At 43.9% G+C, this 18518-nt stretch overlaps 1 long non-coding RNA gene across 3 annotated transcripts; it reads left to right on the top strand.

The window, feature by feature from the left end:
- Positions 1–9438: 9438 nt before the first annotated feature.
- LOC127919830 (uncharacterized) lies at positions 9439–15145 on the top strand. 3 transcript variants are annotated; one of them, XR_008104224.1, is made up of 3 exons: positions 9439–9542; positions 10049–10214; positions 14500–15145. It is a non-coding gene; the product is annotated as an uncharacterized LOC127919830 (long non-coding RNA). The 3 variants fall into 3 exon arrangements; XR_008104223.1 differs by lacking the exon at positions 9439–9542 and adding an exon at positions 9639–9957; XR_008104225.1 differs by lacking the exon at positions 9439–9542 and adding an exon at positions 9639–9957 and having other exon boundaries at positions 14583–15145.
- Positions 15146–18518: the final 3373 nt, after the last annotated feature.

Below are 18518 nucleotides of genomic sequence, written 5' to 3' on the forward strand. Positions count from 1 at the left end.
GGTCATCCAAATGGACAATGACCCCAAGCATACTTTCAAAGTTGTGTCAAAATGGCTTTAGGACAACAAGGTATTGGAGTGGACATCACAAATCCCTGACCTCAATCCTATAGAAAATTTGTGAGCAGAACTGAAAAAGTGTGTGCGAGCAAGGAGGAAAACAAACCTGACTCAGTTACACCAGCTCTGTCACGATGGATGGGCCAAAATTCACCCAACTTATTGTGGGAAGCTTGTGGAAGCCTACCCGAAACGTTTGACCCAAGTTAAACTATTTAAAGGCAATTCTACCAAATACTAATTGAGTGTATGTAAACTTCTGACCCACTGGAAATGTGATGAAAGAAATAAAAGCTGAAATAAATTATTCTCTCTACTATTATTCTGACATTCCACATTCTTAAAATAAAGTGGTGTTCCTAGCTGACCTAAGACAGGGAATTTTTACTCTGATTAAATCTCAGGAATTGTGAAAACTGAGTCTAAATGTATTTGGCTAAGGTGTATGTAAACTTCTGACTTCAACTGAATGTCTGCCTGTCTGTCTGTCAGAATCTTTTCCCACTTGTTTTCAGGAAACCCCTTGTGTTTGAAGTCACATTCTGATGCCATGCTGTGTAGGCTAAAATATATCTTTTCACATGTGGAGATAGTTAACTTGTTACCAGACAACCTAGATAACGTGCACACTGAATAGACAGCACACATCGCAAAGAAAATGGTTCAGTCTCTAGGCACACAACCTATTTATTCCCATATAATAGACCAACTAGTGTAGTTTTGGTTCAAGCAAGTACAAACATGTCACACTGGTTGTATAATCAGTCTATTATACATTCTCATAAAGAATTCAGTTACCTTTTCTAATAGGTACATTGTTGCCTATCTTCCACCACAATTACTCAGCACGAAAAGACAGCATGGCGCTGGAATGTGACATATCAAAACAATCAAATCAAATGTATTTATATAGCCCTTCGTACATCAGCTGATATCTCAAAGTGCTGTACAGAAACCCAGCCTAAAACCCCAAACAGCAAGCAATGCAGGTGTAGAAGCACGGTGGCTAGGAAAAACTCCCTAGAAACGCCAAAACCTAGGAAGAAACCTAGGGAGGAACCAGGCTATGTGGGGTGGCTAGTCCTCTTCTGGCTGTGCCGGGTGGAGATTATAACAGAACATGGCCAAGATGTTCAAATGTTCATAAATGACCAGCATGGTCCAATAATAATAATAAGGCAGAACAGTTGAAACTGGAGCAGCAGCACGGCCAGGTGGACTGGGGACAGCAAGGAGTCATCATGTCAGGTAGTCCTGGGGCATGGTCCTAGGGCTCAGGTCCTCCGAGAGAGAGAAAGAAAGAGAGAATTAGAGAGAGCACACTTAAATTCACACAGGACACCGAATAGGACAGGAGAAGTACTCCAGATATAACAAACTGACCCTAGCCCACCGACACATAAACTACTGCAGCATAAATACTGGAGGCTGAGACAGGAGGGGTCAGGAGACAATGACTCATGATAGACCGTTTGTGTGTGTGTGTACGTGTGTGTGGATTCACATTACCATGCTCTGAGAATGGATCGTGTTCATCACGGTAGAACATTGTCATTCAGTTGTTGCGTGGGACCATGAGGTTGAATATATGCATTATTATCTGATTATGCAGCAGGGTAAAAGTTATTAAAATGATTAATTTAATGGTAAATGTCCACATATTTCCAATAATCTGAACATTGTAACTGTATTTTCTGTCTGTCTGTCCGTCTGTCTGTCCGTCCGTCCGGCCGTCCGTCCGTCTGTCTGATTTTACTGCCTCAGCAGATCATGTTTTTATCTGGTTCCTGTCTGGTAATGTACCACCAAAGATATTAAACTCATTCCTGTTATTCGGTTCAATCGGCGTGATTTTCCACTGTTATTCACCTAAAGGGAAGCGGAATGGAATATTGACAAACAGGCGTGTGTGTGTGTGTGTGTGTTCACAGTCACACCCAGTAGTGTTTATGAAGCTACCTCTACATCAAAGTGTGATCCATTCTGACACTGTGACAACAGTGGCTGTGTCCCAAGTGGCACTATATTCCTATATAGTGCAATACTTTTGACAAGGGTCAGGGACAGGGGTCAATATCAGTGTACTATATAGGAGTAGGGTGCCTTTTGGGATGCAACCTGTGACTGACAGCAGACACAATACTGTAGCCTTCTCTCCCCTCCCCACCCTATATCTCCCCGGTGATAATTGGTTCTGTTATGTGCGGTGGTGGTCTCTTAACCTTCCACTACTCTGTTTACGGTGTGAAGTCCTCTCATTACCCTGGTTACACTCCTTCAGAGTGAAAGATGAAGCCATTGTCTGAGAGAAGGTTTATGGGTATCTGTCGCCCCGTTCTTTATCTTGTACATTTTTTATGTATCTGGGTGGAGTAAACTTACTGACCTGAGACAGGCTCTAACAGGCTGTAAAATAAGGTAGTCAATACTTAGGGACACGTCATTTAAAAATAAATACATTTATTCTTATCCCAAACAATTGGAGTTAAGTACATTGCTCAAGGGCACATCAACAGATTTTTCATCTAGTCAGCTCAGGATTTGAACCAGCAACCTTTCAGTTACTGGGCCAACCCTCTAACCGCTAGGCTACCTTCCACCCAACATCACACACCAACCATTATATACAGTATGTAACACAGTAGCGTGTCCCCTCCAATGGTGGATGCCAAGGCCTCTTGGCCAGGTCAGTTTACCCTGGTAGGAAGAAACCTCGAGAGGAACCAGAGTCATAAGTAGAAGGCCTTCCTCCTCTAGTTAGACACAATGGTCTGCATGAGTAGAAGGCCTTCCTCCTCTAGTTAGACACAATGGTCTGCATGAGTAGAGGCCTTCCTCCTCTAGTTAGACACAATGGTCTAGGCCTTCCTCCCTAGTTAGTTCCAGGCCTTCCTCCTCTAGTTAGACACAATGGTCTGTATGAGCAGAAGGCCTACCTGTTCTAGTCAGTAGTCCCTGTCAGTCAGAAATACTGTGTGTTATCAGGGGACCGTGTTTAGCCTGTCTGCGTGTGTGTTTATCAATGGAGGTCAAGGTGCATGCTGCTTCATCTTGGTGTGTGTGTGAGTGCAGTTGTGTGTGGTGTATACAAGGTGTGTGTGTGTGAGTGCGATGTTATCACTGGGTTTAAATGTGTTTTTTAATGGTGTGTTTCAGCACGTTAGCTGGGAACATGAAATCCATTACAGTAGCTAAAGAAAGCTATTGTGTAATGACGGTATTGAATGTGGCTAACACCATGTAAAAAACATATTAATCATTGATGTTAAAGACGACTCAGCCAAACTGTGTGGCAGGTTTTCAGCTCATTAACATTTTGGCAGTTTATCAGCTGTCTATTGTGAGTTCCATTGGGAAATCTAGCAGCCATTATTTTTGTGTAAATAGGGCTCTGGGGTTATGTTTCCTGATCTAGGATCAGTTTACCATCCCCAATCCTAACCTTAACCATTAGTGGGGAACATGATAAACTGACCCAAGATCATCACTACGTGTGGCTGTTATAATACTGTTATAAGGAGCCATGAGCTGAATTTAGCAAGTCATGTAATCCACTGTGGTGTGACAGGTGACATTCTGAAGTCTAAGGTCACAATGTTTCATATCCTGTGTTGTGTAGCTGAAATTGGCTTGTGTGTGTGTGTGTGTGTGTGTGTGTGTGTGTGTGTGTGTGTGTGTGTGTGTGTGTGTGTGTGTGTGTGTGTGTGTGTGTGTGTGAACAAAACATGTGTGTGTGTGTGTGTGTTGTGTGTGTGTGTGTGTGTGTGTTGTGCTTCTGTTCAATGCCAAGCCCAGTGTGAAGGGTGTTTTGGAAACCAGACTGCTTCCTTCTTCCATTGAGTGTCTCTATCAAACAATGTTCCATTTCCACTGTTTTTGACAACATAATCTAGCCAGGCAACATTCTACACACAATAGTGTCATTGTGTGTCATCCTGCCTGCACACCAAATTCCCTTATGGGACAATAAAGATTGACAGAAAGAAATATGAACAGAAAAAAACATTTGTTGTTGTTGGATTCTGAGTTCCGACACACAGACCAGACAAGGCAGTTCTGTTCAATGCCAAGCCCAGCACAGTGACAGGGCTGAAAGAGAGACAGACAGACAGTCCTGTCAGATTCAGTCAGAAATCTCAGATTGAAAGAGAGCCTACAGGAATGGAATTCATTTCCCCACTGACATGTAGGAGTGACTTGTGTAATCTAGCTGTCCCAGGAGATGTCTCTGAATGTCCTAACAAAGCTCCTAGCACTCTCTCTCTCTCTAGTCTCCACTATCACTTATTATGCTGCGCTCCCTCTTCACGGTCATCCTCAGAGACAGACAGACAGGCAGGCAGGACAGATTGAAAGAGAGACAGACAGACAGGCAGGACAGATTGAAAGAGAGACAGACAGACAGGCAGGACAGATTGAAAGAGAGACAGACAGACAGGCAGGACAGATTGAAAGAGAGACAGACAGACAGGCAGGACAGATTGAAAGAGAGACAGACAGACAGGCAGGACAGATTGAAAAGAGACAGACAGACAGGCGGGCAGGCAGGACAGATTGAAAAAGACAGACAGACAGGCAGGCAGGACAGATTGAAAGAGAGACAGACAGACGGGCAGGCAGGACAGATTGAAAGAGAGACAGACAGACGGGCAGGCAGGACAGATTGAAAGAGAGACAGACAGACAGGCAGGCAGGACAGATTGAAAGAGAGACAGACAGACAGGACAGATTGAAAGAGAGACAGACAGATAGGCAGGCAGGACAGATTGAAAGAGAGACAGACAGACAGGCAGGCAGGACAGATTAAAGAAAGACAGACAGACAGGCAGAAGCAGGACAGATTGAAAGAAAGACAGACAGACAGACAGGCAGGCAGGACAGATTGAAAGAGAGACAGACAGACAGGCAGGCAGGACAGATTGAAAGAGAGACAGACAGACAGGCAGAAGCAGGACAGATTGAAAAAGAGAGACAGACAGACAGACAGGCAGAAGCAGGACAGATTGAAAAGAGAGACAGACAGGCAGAAGCAGGACAGATTGAAAGAGAGACAGACAGGCAGAAGCAGGACAGATTGAAAGAGAGACAGACAGACAGACAGACAGACAGGCAGAAGCAGGATGTCCATTGAGCTTTGACCAGCCATCTCCAGTGGACCCTGACCAGTTGTTCCGTCACTTTATCTTGTTGTGTTGTTTTGAGGCCTTGTACAGAGGAGCCAGCAAAGTGCACAGCACACACACACTTCCTGCACACCAGTGGATTGGATTTAGGCATTCATTAAATATCTGCCTAAGAACATTTGCTAATCAAGGCTGTATCTTAATAAAATAATAATAATACAAATAATAATGTTTGGTCTCCACACCTTGTTCCTGGATTTTCAACCTGCAGAATCCATTTTATTTTAGTAAACTAAACACGTCGATCCAGAGCTTCACAAACCTGCTCAGTGGGTGACATGTCTGGTGTGTATGCAGGCCATGGAAGAACTGGGAAAAAGGGAAGGGGTCTGAATACTTTCCGAATGCACTATATACAGTGCCTTAGGAAAATATTCAGACCCCTTGACGTTTTCCTAATTTTGTTACGTTACAGCCTTATTCTAAAATAGATTCAATAAAACACATGTCCTTAGCAATCTACACACAATATCCCAAAATGACAAAACAAAAACAGGTTTTTAGAAATGTTTGCATCTCTGCAGCACTCCACCAATCAGGCCTTGATGGTAGAGTGGCAGGACAGAAGGCTGTAACGGCTGTTGGAAGGAGGATCAAGGTGCAGTGTGGTACGTGTTCATCTTTATTATTGGAACTGAACACTGATTAACAAAAAAAAACATGAAGAGAACAAACAAAACCGAAACAGTTCTGTCTGGTGCAGAAAGACACAAAACAGAAAACAACTACCCACAAAACACAGGTGGGAAAAGGCTACCTCAGTATGGTTCTCAATCAGAGACAACAATAGACAGCTTCCTCTGATTGAGAACCACACCTGGCCAAACACACAGAAATAGAAAACATAGAACACAAAACATAGAATGCCCACCCCAACTCACTCCCTGACCAAACCAAAATAGAGACATAAAAAGGATCTCTAAGGTCAGGGCGTGACAAAGGCACATGACAGCCCGCTTGAAGTTTGCCAGAAGGCACCTAAAGGACTCTCAGACCATGAGAAACAAGATTCTCTGGCCTGATGAAACCAAGATTGAACACTTTGGTCTGAATGCCAAGTGTCACGTCTGGAGGAAACCTGGCACCATCCCTAAGGTGAAGCATGGTGGTGGCATCATCATGCTGTGGGGATGTTTTTCAGCGGCAGGGACTGGGAGACTAGTCAGGATCGAGGGAAAAATGAATGGAGCAAAGTGCAGAGATCCTTGATGAAAACCTGCTCCAGAGAGCTCAGGACCTCAAACTGGGACGAAGATTCACCGTCCAACAGGGCAATGACCCTAAGCACATTCTGACAAGTCTCTGAATGTCCTTGAGTGGCCCAGCAAGAGCCCGGACATGAACTTGAACATCTCTGGAGAAACCTGAAAATAGCTGTGCAGCTACGCACCCCCTCCAACATGACAGAGCTTGAGAGGATCTGCTGAGAAGAATGGGAGAAAATACAGTTGTGCAAAGCTTGTAGCGTCATAACCAAGAAGTCTCTGATGTAATCGCTGCCTAAGGTGCTTCAACAAAGTACTGAGTAAAGGGTCTGAATACTTATGTAAATGGGATATTTCAGTTTTACATTTTTTAAAATAAATTAGCAAACATATCTAAACTTGTTTTTGCTCTGTCATTATGGGCTATTGTGTGTAATCAATATCAGAATAAGGCTGTAACGTAACAAAATGTGGAAAAAGTCAAGGGGTCTGAATACTTTCTGAAGGCACTGTATATAATATATATATTATGATTCTAATTATATTTTTAATTCACACCTGCACTGTTGGAGCTCAGAACTGAAGTGTTTTACTGTAACTACATCTGAGACCCTGTGTGTGTGACTAGATAAACATCTGATCTGCTGAATGTGTGTCAGTGTGTCAGCTACATAATGTACTCAGACCTTTTCTTTTCTTTTTTTAACCTTTATTTAACTAGGCAAGTCAGTTATTTTCAATGACGGCCTATTGGGGAACAGTGGGTTAACTGGTCTAGGAACAGTGGGTTAACTGCCTGTTCAGAGGCAGAAGGACAGACTTGTACCTTTGAACCTTTCGGTTCCTAGTCCAACGCTCTCACCGCTCTAACCACTAGGCAACCCTGCCGCCCCATACCTACTGGGGAACAGTGGGTTAACTGGTCTAGGAACAGTGGGTTAACTGCCTGTTCAGAGGCAGAAGGACAGACTTGTACCTTTGAACCTTTCGGTTCCTAGTCCAACGCTCTAACCGCTCTAACCACTAGGCAACCCTGCCGCCCCAGACCTACTGGGGAACAGTGGGTTAACTGGTCTAGGAACAGTGGGTTAACTGGTCTAGGAACAGTGGGTTAACTGCCTGTTCAGGGGCAGAAGGACAGACTTGTACCTTTGAACCTTTTGGGTTCCTAGTCCAACGCTCTAACCGCTCTAACCACTAGGCAACCCTGCCGCCCCCAGACCTACTGGGGAACAGTGGGTTAACTGCCTGTTCAGATGCAGAAGGACAGACTTGTACCTTTGAACCTTTCGGTTCCTAGTCCAACGCTCTAACCACTCTAACCATTAGGCAACCCTGCCGCCCCAGACCTACTGGGTCTGCAATGGAATTCATGATTATTGATAAGCTTGATGTTGGTGCTCATCATCGGTCAAGAGGGGCTTTAGATTTTCAACAAGGTCATCAGTAGGTGTGTGTGTGTGTGTGTGTGTGTGTGTGTGTGTGTGTGTGTGTGTGTGTGTGTGTGTGTGTGTGTGTGTGTGTGTGTGTGTGTGTGTGTGTGTGTGTGTGTGTGTGTGTGTGTGTGTGTGTGTGTGTGTGTGTGTGTGTGTGTGTGTCTTATGGCATAGTGGTCCATCTAACAGTTGTTCCCAGGGCAGTGGTTGACCTTTTCATGACCTTGTGGCACGACACCAATTCTATTTTTTAAGATAGAATTGTAAGATTTTTCCATATATCCTGCGTTTTCCTTCCTGATTACCTACATTTTGTAACCCTGAATCTGATTCACTCGTAGTTTAAACCCATCAGACTTCACCCTGGTCCAAGTCTACTCACTTTCAAAGCACTAACAAGTTGGTTACAGCCAGCTGCTGTAGTATTCATTTTTCAATATTCGTATTTATACCTTATTTCTCTCTCTCCCTCATACAAGAATGTTAGCCCTCCCTCCCTCCCTCCCTCCCCTACAGAACGGTAGCTCTCTCTCTCTCCCTCCAACAATAATATTAGCTCTTTCTCTCAAAAGAACATTCTCTCACTCTCTCTCTCTCTCTCTCTCTCTCTCTCTCTCTCTCTCTCTCTCTCTCTCTCTCTCCTCCCCAAAATAATTCTCTCTGTTAAATAAGCACCATCATTCCTCTTGACAGGCCCTTAAAATATTCATGCCTGGGATGTTTTGTTTATAATGGGTTCTGACCTTTCGCTGGTGTGGAGTGTGGCTATGGTGATCTATGATGTTCACCATGTCCTGGCCTTAGTGATACAGTGGCAAATGGAAGTCTATACACCCCCTACACAATCTTCACATTTTCCTGCCTTAAAATGAAATAAAACATGTATTACATTTGATTTATTTCCTACAGATGTACACAACTTATATTCAGAGATAAGGCTTGAATATTGCAGTCCAGCAATGGTTTCCCCAAAAATGTACTGAGCTTGTGTAATTTTGACTGTTGCCCTAAGAGTTGTGCAAAGTTGATAGAATCTTATTTAGAATGATGACAGGTTGTAATTGCTGCCAAAGTTGCTTCCACCAAGTATTAACTCTGGGGTGTGAAGACATCTCAGTTTATTTGATTAATTTGGAACATTTTCTATCATTTGTCTTTCACCATGACAATGTGGAGGAGGATGTGTAGATGTGTAGAGTAAAACTCCCTGAAATGTATTCCCTTCTGATTTTAAGGCAGCAAAATGTGAAGACTGTAAAAGGGGTGAGTAAACTTTCAATAGAAGCTGTATATCATAGTGTTCTGGCCAGTTGTTGCTGTTCCATCTCTCCCCTTCCAAAGTCCTGCTGAATTCCCACTAGAACCTCTCCTGGGGAGATTCAGGAAAGCAGGGAAATACTGAAAGCAGCTGTTTTTTTCAAAGGAAATGTAGTAGCTTATCAGTGTTCAGTTGTCTCAGTTAGTATCAGTAGTAGCATCAATGAGAAATAACAGGGTGAACTCTCAGAACTGATGAGTGTGATTGTTTTGAAAACAGTGCTGTAGGCTTATACTGTTACTGCACTGTACTGTTGGGTATCAACTCTTACATTAGTATGGATGTAGACTTAGTACTAGATGCCCTACTGTATATAACTAATCCAATAACAACATGTTGGGTATCAACTCTTACATTAGTATGGATATAGACTTAGTACTAGATGCCCTACTGTATCTAACTAATCCAATAACAACATGTTAGGTATCAACTCTTACATTAGTATGGATGTAGACTTAGTACTAGATGCCCTACTGTATATAACTAATCCAATAACAACATGTTGGGTATCAACTCTTACATTAGTATGGATGTAGACTTAGTACTAGATGCCCTACTGTATCTAACTAATCCAATAACAACATGTTGGGTATCAACTCTTACATTAGTATGGATGTAGACTTAGTACTAGATGCCCTACTGTATCTAACTAATCCAATAACAACATGTTGGGTATCAACTCTTACATTAGTATGGATGTAGACTTAGTACTAGATGCCCTACTGTATCTAACTAATCCAATAACAACATGTTGGGTATCAACTCTTACATTCTTACATTAGTATGGATGTAGACTTAGTACTAGATGCCCTACTGTATCTAACTAATCCAATAACAACATGTTAGGTATCAACTCTTACATTAGTATGGATGTAGACTTAGTACTAGATGCCCTACTGTATCTAACTAATCCAATAACAACATGTTGGGTATCAACTCTTACATTAGTATGGATGTAGACTTAGTACTAGATGCCCTACTGTATCTAACTAATCCAATAACAACATGTTGGGTATCAACTCTTACATTAGTATGGATGTAGACTTAGTACTAGATGCCGGTTCCGGTTGGAGCGAGGGTCGCAACCTGCATTCGCACTTCGCTCTGCAGGTTGTATAACTTTTCATTACATTTCATTATAGTACAACGGTTGATTTGTCTAATCTTAGCAATTCTTCTTAGCTAGCTACATAGCCGTCCTTGTATCAGAGATAATTGCATAATTATCGTATTTCGTCGCCCTAACGTAGCCTTCACTGCTATTCGCCCAGGAGCTAGCAACGCTAGCTAACGCACACAGATTAGCATCACTGTAGTGCTATTCACTCAACTGTACGACTTGATTAGTTTACTGTTAGCTAGCTACATAATCTTAGCAATTCTTCTTAGCTAGCTACATAGCCGTCCTTGTATCAGAGATAATTGCATAATTATCGTATTTCGTATTTCGTCGCCCTAACGTAGCCTTCACTGCTATTCGCCCAGGAGCTAGCAACGCTAGCTAACGCACACAGATTAGCATCACTGTAGTGCTATTCACTCAACTGTACGACTTGATTAGTTCAGTGTTAGCTAGCTACATAGCTGTCTTTGTTTCCAAGATAATTGTGTAGTTTAGTGTGTGTAGCCTTGGAGTGATTATCTTAATTCACTGAGGTTCGCTAGCCAGCTATTTGTCGTCCTTAACGTAGGAGACTCTGCTAGCTAGCCAACAGCTAACAGCTAGCTAACGTCACCACACGTCTACTGATTCGAATTCAATCACCGGTCAGGGAGTATCACATTTTCATTTCATTACAGTACAACGGTTTGATTTGTTTGATCGTAGCTAGCTACATAGCTAGCTACATAGCCGTCTTTGTTTCAAAGACAATTGTGTAGTCTAGACCGATTTCCTAGGTTAGCTAGCCAGCTATTGTCGTTCTTTTAACTCAACGTAACGTAAACAACACTGCTAGCTACCCAGCTAGCCCCGAATAGCAGCACTGTAGAAATTATTACACTCAACGGAACGACTTGATTAGTGTAGTGCCAACAACGCAGCTACTGCCAGCTAGCCTACTTTAGCAGTACTGTATCATTTTAATCATTTTAGTCAATAAGATTCTTGCTACGTAAGCCTAACTTTCTGAACATTCGAGACGTGTAGTCCACTTGTCATTCCAATTTCCTTGCATTAGCGTAGCCTTTTCTGTAGCCTGTCAACTATGTGTCTGTCTATCCCTGTTCTCTCCTCTCTGCACAGACCATACAAACGCTCCACACCGCGTGGCCGCGACCACCCTAATCTGGTGGTCCCAGCGCGTACGACCCACGTGGAGTTCCAGGTCTCCGGTAGCCTCTGGAACTGCCGATCTGCGGCCAACAAGGCAGAGTTCATCTCAGCCTATGCCTCCCTCCAGTCCCTTGACTTCTTGGCACTGACGGAAACATGGATCACCACAGACAACACTGCTACTCCTACTGCTCTCTCCTCGTCCCCCACGTGTTCTCGCACACCCCGAGAGCTTCTGGTCAGCGGGGTGGTGGCACCGGGATCCTCATCTCTCCCAAGTGGTCTTTTCTCTTTCTCCCCTTACCCATCTGTCTATTGCCTCCTTTGAATTCCATGCTGTCACAGTTACCAGCCCTTTCAAGCTTAACATCCTTATCATTTATCGCCCTCCAGGTTCCCTCGGAGAGTTCATCAATGAGCTTGATGCCTTGATAAGCTCCTTTCCTGAGGACGGCTCACCTCTCACAGTTCTGGGCGACTTTAACCTCCCACGTCTACCTTTGACTCATTCCTCTCTGCCTCCTTCTTTCCACTCCTCTCCTCTTTTGACCTCACCCTCTCACCTTCCCCCCTACTCACAAGGCAGGCAATACGCTTGACCTCATCTTTACTAGATGCTGTTCTTCCACTAACCTCATTGCAACTCCCTCCAAGTCTCCGACCACTACCTTGTATCCTTTTCCCTCTCGCTCTCATCCAACACTTCCCACACTGCCCCTACTCGGATGGTATCGCGCCGTCCCAACCTTCGCTCTCTCTCCCCCGCTACTCTCTCCTCTTCCATCCTATCATCTCTTCCCTCTGCTCAAACTTTCTCCAACCTATCTCCTGATTCTGCCTCCTCAACCCTCCTCTCCTCCCTTACTGCATCCTTTGACTCTCTATGTCCCCTATCCTCCAGGCCGGCTCGGTCCTCCCCTCCCGCTCCGTGGCTCGACGACTCATTGCGAGCTCACAGAACAGGGCTCCGGGCAGCCGAGGCGGAAATGGAGGAAAACTCGCCTCCCTGCGGACCTGGCATCCTTTCACTCCCTCCTCTCTACATTTTCCTCCTCTGTCTCTGCTGCTAAAGCCACTTTCTACCATTCTAAATTCCAAGCATCTGCCTCTAACCCTAGGAAGCTCTTTGCCACCTTCTCCTCCCTCCTGAATCCTCCCCCCCCTCCCTCCTCCCTCTCTGCAGATGACTTCGTCAACCATTTTGAAAAGAAGGTCGATGACATCCGATCCTCGTTTGCTAAGTCAAACGACACCGCTGGTTCTGCTCACACTGCCCTACCCTATGCTCTGACCTCTTTCTCCCCTCTCTCTCCAGATGAAATCTCGCGTCTTCAGACGGCCGGCCGCCCAACAACCTGCCCGCTTGACCCTATCCCCTCCTCTCTTCTCCAGACCATTTCCGGAGACCTTCTCCCTTACCTCACCTCGCTCATCAACTCATCCCTGACCGCTGGCTACGTCCCTCCCGTCTTCAAGAGAGCGAGAGTTGCACCCCTTCTGAAAAAACCTACACTCGATCCCTCCGATGTCAACAACTACAGACCAGTATCCCTTCTCTCTTTTCTCTCCAAAACTCTTGAGCGTGCCGTCCTTGGCCAGCTCTACCGCTATCTCTCTCAGAATGACCTTCTTGATCCAAATCAGTCAGGTTTCAAGACTAGTCATTCAACTGAGACTGCTCTTCTCTGTATCACGGAGGCGCTCCGCACTGCTAAAGCTAACTCTCTCTCCTCTGCTCTCATCCTTCTAGACCTATCGGCTGCCTTCGATACTGTGAACCATCAGATCCTCCTCTCCACCCTCTCCGAGTTGGGCATCTCCAGCGGCCCACGCTTGGATTGCGTCCTACCTGTCAGGTCGCTCCTACCAGGTGGCGTGGTGAGAATCTGTCTCCTCACCACGCGCTCTCACCACTGGTGTCCCCCAGGGCTCTGTTCTAGGCCCTCTCTTATTCTCGCTATACACCAAGTCACTTGGCTCTGTCATAACCTCACATGGTCTCTCCTATCATTGCTATGCAGACGACACACAATTAATCTTCTCCTTTCCCCCTTCTGATGACCAGGTGGCGAATCGCATCTCTGCATGTCTGGCAGACATATCAGTGTGGATGACGGATCACCACCTCAAGCTGAACCTCAGCAAGACGGAGCTCCTCTTCCTCCCGGGAAGGACTGCCCGTTCCATGATCTCGCCATCACGGTTGACAACTCCATTGTGTCCTCCTCCCAGAGCGCTAAGAACCTTGGCGTGATCCTGGACAACACCCTGACGTTCTCAACTAACATCAAGGCGGTGTCCCGTTCCTGTAGGTTCATGCTCTACAACATCCGCAGAGTACGACCCTGCCTCACACAGGAAGCGGCGCAGGTCCTAATCCAGGCACTTGTCATCTCCCGTCTTGATTACTGCAACTCGCTGTTGGCTGGGCTCCCTGCCTGTGCCATTAAACCCCTACAACTCATCCAGAACGCCGCAGCCCGTCTGGTGTTCAACCTTCCCAAGTTCTCTCACGTCACCCCGCTCCTCCGCTCTCTCCACTGGCTTCCAGTTGAAGCTCGCATCCGCTACAAGACCATGGTGCTCGCCACGGAGCTGTGAGGGAACGGCACCTCAGTACCTCCAGGCTCTGATCAGGCCCTACACCCAAACAAGGGCACTGCGTTCATCCACCTCTGGCCTGCTCGCCTCCCTACCACTGAGGAAGTACAGTTCCCGCTCAGCCCAGTCAAAACTGTTCGCTGCTCTGGCCCCCAATGGTGGAACAAACTCCCTCACGACGCCAGGACAGCGGAGTCAATCACCACCTTCCGGAGACACCTGAAACCCCACCTCTTCAAGGAATACCTAGGATAGGGTAAGTAAGGGTAAGTAATCCTTCTCCCCCCCCAACAAGATTTAGATGCAAGTGGCTGTTCCACTGGTTGTCATAAGGTGTATGCACCAATTTGTAAGTCGCTCTGGATAAGAGCGTCTGCTAAATGACTTAAATGTAAATGTAAAAATGTAAACAACATGTTAGGTATCAACTCTTACATTAGTATGGATGTAGACTTAGTACTAGATGCCCTACTGTATCTAACTAATCCAATAACAACATGTTAGGTATCAACTCTTACATTAGTATGGATGTAGACTTAGTACTAGATGCCCTACTGTATCTAACTAATCCAATAACAACATGTTAGGTATCAACTCTTACATTAGTATGGATGTAGACTTAGTACTAGATGCCCTACTGTATCTAACTAATCCAATAACAACATGTTAGGTATCAACTCTTACATTAGTATGGATGTAGACTTAGTACTAGATGCCCTACTGTATCTAACTAATCCAATAACAACATGTTAGGTATCAACTCTTACATTAGTATGGATGTAGACTTAGTACTAGATGCCCTACTGTATCTAACTAATCCAATAACAACATGTTAGGTATCAACTCTTACATTAGTATGGATGTAGACTTAGTACTAGATGCCCTACTGTATCTAACTAATCCAATAACAACATGTTGGGTATCAACTCTTACATTAGTATGGATGTAGACTTAGTACTAGATGCCCTACTGTATCTAACTAATCCAATAACAACATGTTGGGTATCAACTCTTACATTAGTATGGATGTAGACTTAGTACTAGATGCCCTACTGTATCTAACTAATCCAATAACAACATGTTAGGTATCAACTCTTACATTAGTATGGATGTAGACTTAGTACTAGATGCCCTACTGTATCTAACTAATCCAATAACAACATGTTAGGTATCAACTCTTACATTAGTATGGATGTAGACTTAGTACTAGATGCCCTACTGTATCTAACTAATCCAATAACAACATGTTAGGTTTCAACTCTTACATTAGTATGGATGTAGACTTAGTACTAGATGCCCTACTGTATCTAACTAATCCAATAACAACATGTTGGGTATCAACTCTTACATTAGTATGGATGTAGACTTAGTACTAGATGCCCTACTGTATCTAACTAATCCAATAACAACATGTTAGGTATCAACTCTTACATTAGTATGGATGTAGACTTAGTACTAGATGCCCTACTGTATCTAACTAATCCAATAACAACATGTTAGGTATCAACTCTTACATTAGTATGGATATAGACTTAGTACTAGATGCCCTACTGTATCTAACTAATCCAATAACAACATGTTGGGTATCAACTCTTACATTAGTATGGATGTAGACTTAGTACTAGATGCCCTACTGTATCTAACTAATCCAATAACAACATGTTAGGTTTCAACTCTTACATTAGTATGGATATAGACTTAGTACTAGATGCCCTACTGTATCTAACTAATCCAATAACAACATGTTGGGTATCAACTCTTACATTAGTATGGATGTAGACTTAGTACTAGATGCCCTACTGTATCTAACTAATCCAATAACAACATGTTAGGTTTCAACTCTTACATTAGTATGGATGTAGACTTAGTACTAGATGCCCTACTGTATATAACTAATCCAATAACAACATGTTAGGTTTCAACTCTTACATTAGTATGGATGTAGACTTAGTACTAGATGCCCTTCTGTATCTAACTAATCCAATAACAACATGTTAGAAACTTTAGCAAGGCTAATTTAGGCCTGTATTCCTCATGCTATTGAAGATTGTTACCTACAATAAGCTACGGATGGACTTCGATCAACGCAGATTAAAGGCCTGCGCACAGCGATACCAATTAAAGGGCATTTCCCTGACGTTTGAGGAGATCACATTCGCTGTAAAATCCACGGTTGCTGACTCAGGGAGAAATGGCCTTTATAAAGGGAACAGCATATCACAGGTTGTTAATGTGTGATTGTTTGAATCCGACCTAAATATCTCTCTTTAGTTTCAACTGTTGTAATGATAGCAGGGAGCAGTTTCAGTATGGTTTCCTGCCCACTTGTTTAACTGTTGTAATGATAGCAGGGGAGCAGTTTCAGTATGGTTTCCTGCCCACTTGTTTAACTGTTGTAATGATAGCAGGGAGCAGTTTCAGTATGGTTTCCTGCCCACTTGTTTAACTGTTGTAATGATAGCAGGGAGCAGTTTCAGTATGGTTTCCTGCACCACTTGTTTAACTGTTGTAATGATAGCAGGGAGCAGTTTCAGTATGGTTTCCTGCCCACTTGTTTAACTGTTGTAATGATAGCAGGGAGCAGTTTCAGTATGGTTTCCTGCCCACTTGTTTAACTGTTGTAATGATAGCAGGGAGCAGTTTCAGTATGGTTTCCTGCCCACTTGTTTAACAGTTGTAATGATAGCAGGGAGCAGTTTCAGTATGGTTTCCTGCCCACTTGTTTAACTGTTGTAATGATAGCAGGGAGCAGTTTCAGTATGGTTTCCTGCCCACTTGTTTAACTGTTGTAATGATAGCAGGGAGCAGTTTCAGTATGGTTTCCTGCCCACTTGTTTAACTGTTGTAATGATAGCAGGGAGCAGTTTCAGTATGGTTTCCTGCCACTTGTTTAACAGTTGTAATGATAGCAGGGAGCAGTTTCAGTATGGTTTCCTGCCCACTTGTTTAACTGTTGTAATGATAGCAGGAGCAGTTTCAGTATGGTTTCCTGCCCACTTGATTAACTGTTGTAATGATAGCAGGGAGCAGTTTCAGTATGGTTTCCTGCCCACTTGTTTAACTGTTGTAATGATAGCAGGGAGCAGTTTCAGTATGGTTTCCTGCCCACTTGCTTAACTGTTGTAATGATAGCAGGGAGCAGTTTCAGTATGGTTTCCTGCCCACTTGTTTAACTGTTGTAATGATAGCAGGGAGCAGTTTCAGTATGGTTTCCTGCCCACTTGTTTAACTGTTGTAATGATAGCAGGGAGCAGTTTCAGTATGGTTTCCTGCCCACTTGTTTAACTGTTGTAATGATAGCAGGAGCAGTTTCAGTATGGTTTCCTGCCCAGTTGCTTAACTGTTGTAATGATAGCAGGGAGCAGTTTCAGTATGGTTTCCTGCCCACTTGTTTAACTGTTGTAATGATAGCAGGGAGCAGTTTCAGTATGGTTTCCTGCCCACTTGCTTAACTGTTGTAATGATAGCAGGGAGCAGTTTCAGTATGGTTTCCTGCCCACTTGTTTAACTGTTGTAATGATAGCAGGGAGCAGTTTCAGTATGGTTTCCTGCCCACTTGTTTAACTGTTGTAATGATAGCAGGGAGCAGTTTCAGTATGGTTTCCTGCCCACTTGTTTAACTGTTGTAATGATAGCAGGGAGCAGTTTCAGTATGGTTTCCTGCCCACTTGTTTAACTGTTGTAAGTTTGATGGTTTCCTACTTGTAACTGTTGTAATGGGAGCAGTTTCAGTATGGTTTCCTGCCCACTTGTTTAACTGTTGTAATGATAGCAGGGAGCAGTTTCAGTATGGTTTCCTGCCCACTTGTTTAACTGTTGTAATGATAGCAGGGAGCAGTTTCAGTATGGTTTCCTGCCCACTTGTTTAACTGTTGTAATGATAGCAGGGAGCAGTTTCAGTATGGTTTCCTGCCCACTTGTTTAACTGTTGTAATGATAGCAGGGAGCAGTTTCAGTATGGTTTCCTGCCCACTTGTTTAACTGTTGTAATGATAGCAGGGAGCAGTTTCAGTATGGTTTCCTGCCCACTTGTTTAACTGTTGTAATGATAACAGTTTGTTGTATGTTTAACTGTTGTAATAGCAGGGAGCAGTTTCAGTATGGTTTCCTGCCCACTTGTTTAACTGTTGTAATGATAGCAGGGAGCAGTTTCAGTATGGTTTCCTGCCCACTTGTTTAACTGTTGTAATGATAGCAGGGAGCAGTTTCAGTATGGTTTCCTGCCCACTTGTTTAACTGTTGTAATGATAGCAGGAGCAGTTTCAGTATGGTTTCCTGCCCACTTGTTTAACTGTTGTAATGATAGCAGGGAGCAGTTTCAGTATGGTTTCCTGCCCACTTGTTTAACTGTTGTAATGATAGCAGGGAGCAGTTTCAGTATGGTTTCCTGCCCACTTGTTTAACTGTTGTAATGATAGCAGGGAGCAGTTTCAGTATGGT

Source organism: Oncorhynchus keta, unplaced genomic scaffold (assembly GCF_023373465.1).
Source record: "Oncorhynchus keta strain PuntledgeMale-10-30-2019 unplaced genomic scaffold, Oket_V2 Un_contig_17592_pilon_pilon, whole genome shotgun sequence".
Classification (NCBI taxonomy): Eukaryota; Metazoa; Chordata; class Actinopteri; order Salmoniformes; family Salmonidae; genus Oncorhynchus; species Oncorhynchus keta.